We start from the raw sequence: 9,709 nt of genomic DNA on the forward strand, positions 1-9,709 counted from the left end.
TTTCTTATCAAAAGTGTAGAGTATTTTTGATTAATTGATCTATCAAATTCTAATACACTTTTGAGTATAAATATTAGATCAATAAACAATCTCATATTCTTCTAATAGATAGAAAAGCATAAGCTTCAATTTTAGGAGAAAAAAATTCGCTATATATATTCATGCTGTGAGATCAAAAATTGATAGTCCACTAACTGTAAACTCATGATGCTAATTTTTTTCATAGCATAGTAGATAGAGAACATATTAGAGCAAACCACGTAGGGACATCCAACATAATAAAAAATTGAAATATTTTACCTTTATTCCACTTTCTCTGCTAGCAGCAAGAAATTTGCTCTTTTCAACTTTTTTTTCTCTCAAAGAAGACCTCAATATTCTATAGGAAATATATGATAATCTCAGTTTAATTAGCTAGGTTTGGTCTACTTAACCTGCCCAGAACTTATTCAGCTTGGAGGAAGAAACACAACCCCAAAAGGCTGCATGAATTTTAAAGCATGGTAGGGAAAAACTAAATGATGAAGAAGAGTACTCCATCGAGATCATTTTTTTCCTCCCGAACTTGCAAAAGGAGTCCGATGTCTGGAGGATTTAAACTCCTCCCTCTAGTCTTATTTAAAAGGATCAAGCCTTTTGAAATCTACCACCATCGGCCACTAACCATTGTTGGGAAAAAGAACTATCTTCCTTTTTTTCTTCTTCTGGTTGTCTTTCATTGTGCCTATGGAAATCATGGCCCTAGCACTGCTAGAAACTAGGTAAGAGGCCAAAAATCTTTGATTGACCCTCTTTTCTCTCTTTCTCAATCCTTGCAACCTTGATTTCGATCGATTTTTGCCAAGTTTTTGGATGAAAAAAAAGACCCCTATTCCAACTTTTAATTTCTCATTTTCTTTAATTTTTTCCTACTGCACTGGCCATCACTATTGACCACTGGTTGTAGGCATGTGCCGTCGTGGCCACAACCAATACCGATCATGGCCATTAATGATTAGGAAGTTCCCCTATTTCAGGAAAAAGGTGATCAATGAATCCCCTATTTCAACAAGAAAAAAAGAAGAAAAAGTTGTGATCTCTCTCTTCTCTCTTCCCCCTCTTCCTTACTTTCTCTCTTTACTATCTCTCAAGTTTCTCTCTTCATAAAGTTTATCTCTCTAGATTGTTTCTATCTTCCTAGGGATGTTTGATCCAATAACGATCTTTTTTCAATGATTTTGATCGACCTTGATGAATGGGGGGTCCCCACCTGAATCAAGTTAGGCATCGTTAAATTTTACCATCAAATGTATCCCAGCATTATAGCATGACTCTTGATTTATAAATGATCAATTGGATGCTTTATATCGAATCAACAGGGCCATCCTAGTATCATAGCACGACTCTTGATTTGTAGATGGTCAATTGGATGCTTTATATCAAAGCAATGGAAACATTTGGCACTACTGCTTGGCCAGTCTCGTGAGGATTTCAGAACTAATGATTTTTTTTATTTTTAAAATAATTATAGTGAAAATCTAATAATAATATAATTTTTGAATATTTGGCTCCGAGAGAGATTTTTTAGAGTTAATTGGACTTGTCGGATGATTCCATTTGCAAGATAAGTAGTGCATTAATTACTTTTATTTAGATTTTTAGTATTATAAAATATTTTTATATTGAAATATTCATGATTTATAAATTTGATGCATGATATTTTAATTATTAGATATACCCTTTTTTGGAATATTAAATTATTTATGATCAACATAATGAATTTGATATGGATTGTCTCATTGATCTTGGTGTCATATAGTTTTATGAACTATTCTATTTGAAACATGAAATATATTTGAGAAAGTATTTTGATTTTAGATGGATTTTGACTCACATTCAGACTATATTTCGATACTCTACTAATGAGGCATTTTATGCTAGTATTTCAATATCCTGCTAGTGGGATATTATACACTGATATTTTGATACCTTGCCAGTGAGGCCAGTAGAGTTTATGCACTGGTACTTTGACTGAGGTCATATTCTGATCTAGTCATAAGATATAAATTTGGCTATGATTCATGATCGTTGAAATTAATGAACATGATGCTTTGAAAAATAATTGATTTATGAATAAATTTTAAATTATGAAATAATTGGATCTGCATGTTTATTATTTGAATACTACTATATATTCTACATTAAATTTTGAATTGATATATCTTGCATGCTTATTTTTTGTATATTATTATTGCTTGATTTATTTAGCTAAGGTGTTTATTGTTTAATGGGCTATTTATCTCATTATTCCATATCTTACTAATTTTATAGATCTTAAGAACTAAGATGGCATGAAAATGTGTTTTGAGAGAGTGATTAAAAGCCAAGTTTGTTCTTTCCTCATTTTATATTACAGTTTTTAAAGTTTGATGTAAGACCTAGAATGTTATAGAAATTTTGTGAGACACTAAATATTGAGCTTTAGTTTTTTCAATATGGATTTATTAATTGAATTTATTCTACTATTTGCTTTATTGTGAAGAGATATCTTGCATGTTTATGAGGAGAGCTCTCTATACGGTGGTTGCTGCGATCTTTGGCCTGCGATATTAGATCAGAGATGTGCTATAATAAAATCTTTTATTCAATAATTGAGAACAACCAAGCTCCAAATTCTCATCATAATTATAGTATGGCAAATAACATTTCGGGTTCTTATTGAAACTTTTTGAGTTAATAACTAATCACTGTTCTAAGTTAGACATTAAGCAAAGGTGGAGGTGTTCAAAGATCTCATGATGAACCAAGATGAAGACCCTTGTATTGCATTGTCTAATGAAGTGACCTAGAGATGTGATCTTTCTAAGTTTTTCTTGAGCCAAATCCTTGAATTGATTATGGAGATGCATTTAGGAATTTCATACCACAGATATGGACTCACCCATTCTATGCACATGCTTGGAACATTCTATTGGTTGGTCATTGATCCTCAGCGGCAATACATATCAAACTGTTCATAAGATAAAAACTTAAACAAGGAGAAATTAGACTATGGAACCCATGAATATTTTATAGAGTCTGATGCTAAGAAAGAGTCATATCATTAATTAGTATTGATGGACGTTTGCTAGGCTGATTTGGAATTGCCCTACATTTCTTAGGAATGTTTTGTGGGAACAAAGGCACATGGATGCTTCTAGTTTGACCGACCTCATCAAGTGCAATGCTGTCTACAGGCTACCCTTGGCTTATTCTATTCTCTTTGAGGAGGTTCAAAAATGAAAAATTTGCATGTTCCACTTACTTATTCCTCCTTTCTATATAAAAGGATTTTGGATTTTTCTTTTATTTTTTATTTTTGATTATGTAATCTCTAAGTTTGAGTTCCATTAGGTCTCTTGATGATTATTTGAGATGTTTCAAATAAGATTCTTTTTCTAAAATTACTCTATTTAGTTTAGAGTTTGAATTTTAGTAGTTTTTTTATTTTTGAGTTCAGGAACAAGTCAAATATCCCATCCAATTGATGCTCTATTTAAAGGGTTAGATGCGAAAGAGTGTGGAGAGGTGTAGGAAGAAAGAGAGGAGAGATTATTCTTACGTATGGAGACTTTTTCGTGAGGCATCCTTTTGAGGTTTTGACTTTTATTCTTTTATAAATTTATTTTTTCTCTTCTAAATTTCTTCTTTCATAATTATTTTTTTCTCATGATTCTCTACAAATATATTTTTTTTATTTTTAATATTTACTTTGGATTTTGGGCCGGCATGATCGATTTACTCTATGTAGCGTGCTGTTCTACATGGTATCAAAGCTATAGTCCTTAGATTGGTGGCTCGTGAATTTATAGCTCTGCATAGTATGAGAGCTATAGATTTTAATATTGGTGACTGTGTATTTGTGGCTCTACATAAATAGAGTCATAGGCCTAGAGAGTGGTCGAGCAACTAGCAGCTTCGATTAGTTTTATTTGGAAAATAAGTTTTGAAGCAACGACTCGCTTGCTGGTGGTTCCCATGTTCATAGCTTGGCGTGGTTGAAGAACAATTCTAGTAATTTATTTTGTAGTGGTGCAAGCTTGTGGACATTTATTTCGGATTCAATAGGTAAATCATTATGGCCAATGCTATAACTTTCTATCTCAATGGGTTCAAGGTGATTGATCTTACTAACATCAATAAGGCTACTTTTACTTCTATTATTATTTTTCTAAGTTAAACAACAATTGTTATCCATATTGGAAGGTTTTTGTCAAGTTTTATTTGAAATATGAAAATTTATGAGATATTTTAGATGAGTTAGAAATAATGCTAATAGATGAGATTTCAAGAAGAAAATAAAATCTGAAATTTAAAAAACTAATATTGATTATTTAAATTTTAATTAATAAAAAAATTATCTCTATGTTCAAGAAATAAAGGAGCCCAAAGAAGCATGAGAATTCTTATGGTTGTCTACTCAAATTCTAACAAGGTGAGACATTACAAACAAAAATCACCTAAAGAATGCGTTCTAATTCCAAGCTTTTCTAAAGATCTAGAAGATGAACAAAATTAATATAAAGATGAAGTTTTGAAACAGAGGGAGTTTGATTAGTTAGAGACTAGATCAATTTCAGAAGACTTAAAATATAAAAAGTTTGATTAGCTTGTATCTTGATCAATCAAGTCAAAAGAAAATTTGAAGTAAGAGAAACTTGATCAGATGGCTACTATATCAAGTTTAGAAGAGATTATGTTGGAAGGATCAATTGATTCTAAAATTTTTTAGAAAGAGTTAGAAGGTTCTATAGTTGATTCAGTTATAGAGATGTATACTGGAGAATCAAATTGTGTGGAAGAGTCCATATTGAACTCAAAATCTTTCAATTGAAAACCCAAGAAGCTCTTTTTTCTTCTATAGTGGAAAGTCTAAGTGGCTCTCCCTCTACTTCTTTCCTCTATTCTCTAATCTCCAGTGACCCTTCCTCTCCAATTGTCTTCTTTTTGACAGCCAACAATGATAGAGATAGTAGATGCAAATGAAGACGAGGCTAGTCGGTAATATTCTTTCCCTCCTTTTTCTCTCTTTTTCAATTTTTTTCCCTCTCCCTAGCCTCCTCTCAAGTTTTGGCTTGCCCGACCCCTCTTTCTGTCCTCTTTATTTCTTTATTGTTGCACCCTACCATAATGCCCTAGCAGTAGTGTTCGGTGGCCCCACTTCTCCCTTCCCTACCTCCTAAAGCTCTCCCTTTCTTATGGTTATAGTGTTGCAGTTACTATATGTCTTATCATGATGGCCGGTAACCATCAATAGATTTTTTTTAAAAAAAAATTTGAAAAATAAAAATATAATTATGGCATCATAATAATATTTTGCTGATGTAACTAATCGGATCGGTCTAACCAGTTGATCTAGGAACCAGATAACTTGCTAGTTCATTATCCAGTTTGATTTTAAAAGCATTGCCTTTAAGACAATGCCCTTTTCTTTTTACTTGTATGTGGTATATACCTGCTCCTCCCTTTTCCCACCACCTCTTTTCCCCCTCTACTACTCTCATGACTCTCTCTCCTACCTCTCTTCCACAGAATTTACAAAAGCAATTTTCAAAAATAAAATTTTAGTTGTTTGATCCAATATATATTGTTGCGAAAGATTTCCGACCGCGTACAGATACAGCTGGAGTAAGCTGGGGACCATCGGAGCAACGTTCCTACAAAACAAGTCTTGATTGGAGTTGGCTCCGATGAGAATCTTTCAACGATCAAGTTAAAAATCTAACACAACAGAGAAGGAGAGAAAATTACAGGAGAGCACAAGGTGTATTGAGCATACACGAGACATACCTGAGAGTCTCCTTTTTCATCTCTATTTATAGGGGGATTAGTAATGATGAGCCATACAGATTACATCTTATGTGTCGTTGATAGGTGAATTTTTGTTTGACGTATTGCCTGCAGGAAAAGATATGTGACTTTGGTTGAATAGACGTGGGGGCAGCGAGTGAGATGGCGGTGATGTGTCCTGACTTGATGTGCTTTAATCAAAAGTCACAAATGACCCTTCGACTTGCCTTCAAGAGAATTGGCTGATGTTCGATGTCTAATCCCTCCTTTGATGCCAAAGTCTGGGGACCACCAGAGGTCTATTATTTAAAGAAATCGGTTAGAGGAGAACAGGCCACCTCATCTGGGTTCGCCAACCCATAGGCTGATGGAGATCGGGTTCGGCGGTAAAGGCGCGAGCATCGAAGGGTTCACTGCGGAGTTCTATTCGGAGTTCTATTCGGAGGGTTAGAGGAGAGCCAACTTTTTTGAAAAAGTAAGTTGTAATAGTAAAGAATCCTTGGTCTGATTAGGAGTAAGGATTAACCAAAAATTTCTGAGAATAATACCGCCATCAAGCTTTCCTTGGCCCCAAACATGATGTCCAGGTGATTACTTTAGAGTGGATTGGCTGGCACATGGATCGATAGGATATCTAAATCGATCATCGAGATAGGGATTAGTGCCGCAACTTTATTAATGCTCCTTCAGAAAAAGGAAGAGGCTAAAGGTCAAGGTTGAAAGGATAAAGGGGTGCTTCCTCAGTATCCCATCATGTCGGGCGGTAGAGGATATACTTAAATGCTTTTGACATTGATCGTAAACTCGCTCGACATGCAGTGGGTCGTGAAAGAGACGGTGAGGCGACGTGGCGTATGACTGATGAGTGAAATGATACGACTAGATTGTGAGGCTTATCAGGCCTATGGAGGGGATCGCCTGATGTCTCTCAGCTTGAGCCATGGATGGGGATCGAAGCAGGCATAGTGCAATCGAACCCCTAAAGATCAGCTCCGCCCAACGATCGGTGAAGGTGGGCTTCGGCACCAAAGAGGATTCCTCTCCCTAATAGTTAGTATTATCTCAGTTTCTTCTTATAGGCGCTCCTTTGGAATGTCTAGCCGGCTGATTTCCAGATCGATCATCAAGGAAATTCAAACAGTATTCAAAGTACATCACAAGTTCCTTCGTCATTCTGCAGTGACTAAGATGTTACCCCCCAACATGTATAAAGATAAAAAATATTTGGATAACAACATATATAAATAATGCAGCTAACTAAAAAAATATAGTTTAGTGTACGTTAATCATGAATTGAGATTATTTGTAAATATTTAATAGTAATAAGTTGAAGAATTGGATTGGTGAAATTGAAAACTTCCTCCATTATCATCGATGAAAAAGGCATCCTACTTTTGTAACATGTGCTGGGATAATATTCCTTCACTTAAGTAAAAATATGAGTGCTTTTAGCTTTATTTTTTTCTTATTAAAAAAAAAGTGTGCTTTTAGCTTTAGGTTTATGAAAAGTCGCAACTTCTGCACCTCGACAAATAGAATTTGGAAAGATTTGATCTCTTGCAGGTATTACTCTCATAGGACACCTAATGAAGCTGCAAATGTTACTAAAACAACAGCATCACCGTTCTGAAGTAGTTTAAAGTTCATCACATATTTCAGGTAGAAATAAAGTTCGAGCTATGCAATGGTAGAAATGTAAACTTTCACACAGATGCAAGACATGCAGTGCTCAAAACAATACATCAAAAAGATGCAATCTTAATGTTACCTAGTGTCAGAAACTTCACAAGCTTAATCAATAGAAAAATAATTTAAAGGAACAGCAAGAAGCGGGATAGAGTAACATAATCCATTTCAAGCTAGACTCATTGAAGGTAGAGAGGAGCAGGATTACCGGTAAATTTGGCTACTTGGGTCCAACTGAACCATAATCAGATACCAAAAAGACTTGTATCAGAGACAAAGAAGATGATGATAAACTCATCCAAGACCAAGACGATGGAAAATGATCTGAACTGCGGTTTAGTCCTCGTTGCTTCTCTTGTAGGTAAAGATCTCAGAATGGAGTGAAAGTATATCATCTGGCAGTTCACTTAGTCTGTCCTTTGAACAGTTGTTACACGTTGTCTCCATTCAATCCTTTTATGAAGTCATCAAAGATTCAATACATCTTTACAAAGATCATCAATAGAGCATGTAGAGAGAATTGTGGAACCTACTTCATTATAATCTCTTTCATGACCCCTCTTTTTTTGTTTTCCTTTTTTTTTTTGGGCCACCAATTCAAGCACTACTTAGCGTTAGTTTTCGTGCTTGGGAGGAGGAGCCCTGGTTTGTGTCATCATAAGCATCATCTAAGGAACCGGGCAGAAGATGGTGGTGATATGAGTCGCATGACCAGTATTATCACCAATCTTCCTGGGATTTGATAGCTGCGATGCCAAATATATGGGATCTGATAGGGATACAAGTGAACAGGGTGGAATTACATGCTTGGGATTGAATGCTTTGCAATCTGCAATACATCTCTTCTATAAAATTTGGGCTGTTTTTTGGCCCAAAATTCAAGACCCTTTTCTTTCATCTATGAAATTTTCAGGCAGATGTTTGCTAATGTTTATTAATGGTATGATTGGATTCACCAAATTATGGTAGAGAAATTATACAGTAATATATGTACCGCCACGGATCACCCATCTTTCCACAAATCAATTCACCAGTCTGATGTGGACTATTGCCGAGGTCATGAATTTTTCGTGCACAAAGCGTAGATGGTGTGCCTGGGTACCAGCCAGCTAATCATATATTAGAGTAGGAAATGACCTCAACTGTGATATGAGAGGTATTCATGAGCCTTTTTTTTTTTTCTTGATAAAAATGCAGGACCACATCACTCCAGTGTGGTACAACTCATAAAGTTTGAAAATAAAAGGTTCCATAAGATCCATGGGCACATCTCACCCTATCATCAGGTCCAATCTCTGAGTATTCTTAAGCATTTTTCCTAGTTACATTTCAGGATGGACTTGGAAACAAGTTGAGAAGATATGACATATTCTGGAATTGGTCAATAAATCTTAATCATATATTGTCTATTTATCATATTGGATCAGCGTATCAGACCATATTACAAGCTGATTCAACTAGCATCAATGAACAATAATTCCTCAGAAGGCGTGCCTACACACAATGCTATGAATATTCATAACCTAACAAATTGACTTGACATTTATGGCCACATTTAACAAATAAATTTCAGAATATCCCAGCATTTCCAGGACTTGAATGTTTCCTGCAACTTCGTGGATATGTTGGACCTGCTGATTGGCAACCTTCCACTCAGCAGTAGGAGGTTTAGTAACAAAATTGATGGCAGGACAGCTACCAATGTTTCTATATATAGTTGCAATATTCTCTGATTATTCTCTCTTTTTTTTTTTTTTTTCTCTTGACCAACCGACTCTCCAAATTATTCTCCAAAAATAAGCCAAACCAGAACTATTCAATTATTCTTAAATTATACATAAGCTTTTTACTTTATTCACAAGTAATTCATCACTGCTACGAAAAAATCTTTTACCATCATTTGTTACATTGCTAATAGTGTTTTTTTTTTAAACTATTATTTATGATTATTATGTCTCTTATACTTATTCTAAAGTACATTACTTTATAAATATTTTCAATAGTCCATATTTTTTTTCACTTTTACTATTTTGTTTTCCCAATTCCTGGTTACCCAAACTTCTTAAGAATTTGTCAACCAAATTGTTCCCCAATGCCAATCCAGACTCTCCCACATGCAGAAAGGCAAAGAAGAATGAACGACGAACCCCATAGACAAAGGAGCAAACCCAATAGACCAAATGGGCTATTCATTGCCCATCTAAAGCTAGCTGAG

Source organism: Elaeis guineensis, chromosome 3 (assembly GCF_000442705.2).
Source record: "Elaeis guineensis isolate ETL-2024a chromosome 3, EG11, whole genome shotgun sequence".
In the NCBI taxonomy this organism is placed as follows: Eukaryota; Viridiplantae; Streptophyta; class Magnoliopsida; order Arecales; family Arecaceae; genus Elaeis; species Elaeis guineensis.